The 3171-nt window shown below is 53.8% G+C and overlaps 1 pseudogene; it reads left to right on the top strand.

The window, feature by feature from the left end:
* Positions 1 to 1385: 1385 nt before the first annotated feature.
* Positions 1386 to 2774, top strand: LOC123140833 (uncharacterized; annotated as a pseudogene).
* The last annotated feature ends 397 nt before the right edge of the window (positions 2775 to 3171 follow it).

Genomic DNA, 3171 nt, shown 5'->3' on the forward strand with positions numbered 1-3171 from the left:
GATCGCCCAAGCTACGCACCTCCTCCCACTCATATTTGCGTGCGTCATCATCAACATTTGTGACTTGGAATAGTTTAAAGAAAGGCTTGCAGTTTCGCAACCATTGACTCATAACTGCCACCGCCAACTTACCATTCAACTCGCATATGTATGAGACATCGTCCAAGAACCAGCTGATGCACATAGGATCACCGCCCCTTCGAACGTCCATCGGGTAGGCGGCGGTAACTATGGGTGCACCATCTTCATTAACACCAATGTCGAACGTGCACAAGGTCTTGCTATGTGCCAGGCCATAAAGCTCCTCGCGGCAGAATATAATGTCCCCAACTGGTTCCATGTCACATCCTTGTATGGTCCATCCGCCGTCCGGACAACCAATCTTACACAGTGCGACCTTGCGCCCAGCAGTCATGGCGACGAGAATGCAGTCACCCGAAGTGGGAACCTTGGAAAAGACTATTTTCCAGATGAAGTCTTGTTCATAGTCGTCAGTCAATCGAAAATGCCGCTGCTTCTCAGACAGTGGCACCTCGACGCCAGAGAAGAGATTCACAATCAGGAACATGGCCGATCCATCTACGGCGCCCACCCATCCTCCGTCGTACTAGGATCTTGATCTTTCAATAGCCGCGATCCTTCCGCCGTCGTACCATCCGATGAACTGCATGTTGCACAGCTTGCTTGGGATTGGAACCTGAAGGATCCCACCTTCTTCGGCGCAGTAAATTAGGCACTTCTCGTTGACGGTGCACCGGTCCACAGGTGAGAGGAGCAGCAGAGGGAGTGCCGGCGGCGTTGGTTGCTGGAACGCGGCAGCGCGCCACGACCTGCAGACGGCGGTGAAGCGTACACGGCCGAGCGGGGAGGCGACTCTCACACGGACCATGCCCAGCAGGTCGTCGGGGAGCACCGTTCTTGTTTCGTGCCCATGTTGCCGTCGCGGTTGGCCATCTGCAGGCGCCGGCGTCCTTGCAGTTCTTGCATGCCGATCTATGTAGTAATTAATCTAGTTGTAGTCCAAACGTCACGTATAGTCCTAGATAGAGTTGTAAACTGGACTGGTGGCTGTACGAGTCCGGGTCGCGTCACGTTGGTTGCGAGTCGGGCAGCGCGTTGCACGTGGCAACGTCTGTACCCTTTGTACGTACGTACGAGGAGATAATCAAGAAAAGGTTATCGTTTCATCGTGCAGCTACGAGTCGCCAATCACCGAAGTAGATCGATCATGTACTGCAATAGCCACCCGATTAAGCTGCCTGCTTGGCTGCTTGTTCGGCTAGCTTGCACTTGCACGTACGTGGTGCTCCTCTCCTGGGTGTTTGATCTATCTATTGCTACGTACGGACTCGATCGGGACGTCTCCGGCCGCATCTCTAGTTACCAAACAATTACGGAAACCCAAGTCATACCTAAATATCCCTTAATCCTACTTATATCAACTAGGATGCACATCTATCATCTGGGCTAATTATACAGCATGGATCGGTGCGCGACCGGATCTCGCCCTGTACTGAGCTCCCTCTTAGAGCCATCCATCGAGGCATCGACCATGGCAGGCGGCGGCGCCAAGTCACGGACGCAAGCTGCAAGACGGCGGAGGCAGAAGGCAGCGGCAGCGCTAGTGGACATTGCGGCGCGCACCGACCCGGCCACCCTCGTGCGCTGTGCCGCCACGTGCGTGGACATGCGCTGCCGCGTCAAGGAATACATCAGCCTCCACGGCCCCCTCCGCCTCCAGCAGGTAGACCGCTTCGTGCTCCCCCTCCTGCGCGGCAATCTGATCTACCAGTCCCACGGGTGGCCCAAGCCCGAGGAGGAGCTGTTTCTGGTGGACACCAGCGCGCCGGATGCCACCAAGCTGCGCACGGCTAGCCGCGGAGGCTTTCCCCTCTCGTCACGCGATGGTCTCGTCCTCGCCCGTGTGGGCTTGGTACAAGAGCTCCGCGTGTGCGACCCGGCCACCGGCAGGAGTCTCACCCTACCATCCCAACAGGCGTTCCCAAGAACGACTGGGGTAACTTAGTCTTGCTCGTCCGTGGCGATGATAAGGGGGCCACCTCCGTCTGCCGGCATTTCCAAGTGGTCAAGGCATATCTGGAGATGTCACAGTACGGCGGCAACCTGCAGCTCCAGACCTTCTCGTCGGAGCATGGCGTGTGGGGCCTCTACACCAACAACTATCTACCTAACCTATTTGGCAACCACTTGCAACAAAGCCTCGGCAAGGCCCTGGTCACCGGCGGCACTGTCCACTGGTTGTGCCAGACTGACACCGGGTCCTATGTCCTGAAGCTCCGTGTCAGAGCGGCAAAGGTGATGGTGAGGATGCTCCCAAAAGGGTTCCCACACCACGAACGACACCAAAACTTCTAGCAACATCGTCGGCGGGTCGGGATGTGCTCATGCTCGTCGCTGAAGAGGACAAGATATCGGCATGGGCACAATCAAAGCATACAGGCAAGTGGCAGCAACGGCCACATGTGGTGATCAACATGACGGAGAAAATTTTGCGGTTCCTTGACAAGGCAGGCGGTAGTTGCATTCCGCCGACGAACCCAGTCCAACTCAAGCTAATCTGGTTTCGGCGAGACGAGTGGCACCGTGCTCATCGACACATGCCGTGGTTTCTTTTGGCTCGACCTGCAGTCCATCATGGAGATTGTGAGGTGGTTCTTGGATCATAGGATCCCATACACGACCCATAATATCCCCTATGAGATGAGTTTGACGGCTTGGGTTTCAACATTCAATAGCACTTTGTGATTAATTCTTTCAGGTTCTTGGTCCATTCTCAACTTCATTATCAACTATAGAAGCACAAATATACGATTTTGTTGAGCAAATAATTTAATTTTACAAGTTTTATTTGCCAATTAGTGAGGAAATTCATGTCCCATCATAATGTACCTCTATGGTTTTCCTAGTTTTATCTGTACTTGTGCAAGCATTTTGCCTTCTTTCATCTGAACTGAGATGTCCTCCTATTTTCCCTTGAACCACTGCATGCTGAAGATTCATGAAATGAATATAGACACATCATGATTTTGCATAATTCCTAGCCGACGGGTTCTGTGACTGGTCGTTGGATGTCGTCGCCTATTAAGGGAAAGGACTGACCGCCTGCTGCTGCACTAAGTCGCTGCTGGTCAAGACCTCCAGGTATGGAGC

This window comes from Triticum aestivum, chromosome 6D (genome assembly GCF_018294505.1).
Source record: "Triticum aestivum cultivar Chinese Spring chromosome 6D, IWGSC CS RefSeq v2.1, whole genome shotgun sequence".
In the NCBI taxonomy this organism is placed as follows: Eukaryota; Viridiplantae; Streptophyta; class Magnoliopsida; order Poales; family Poaceae; genus Triticum; species Triticum aestivum.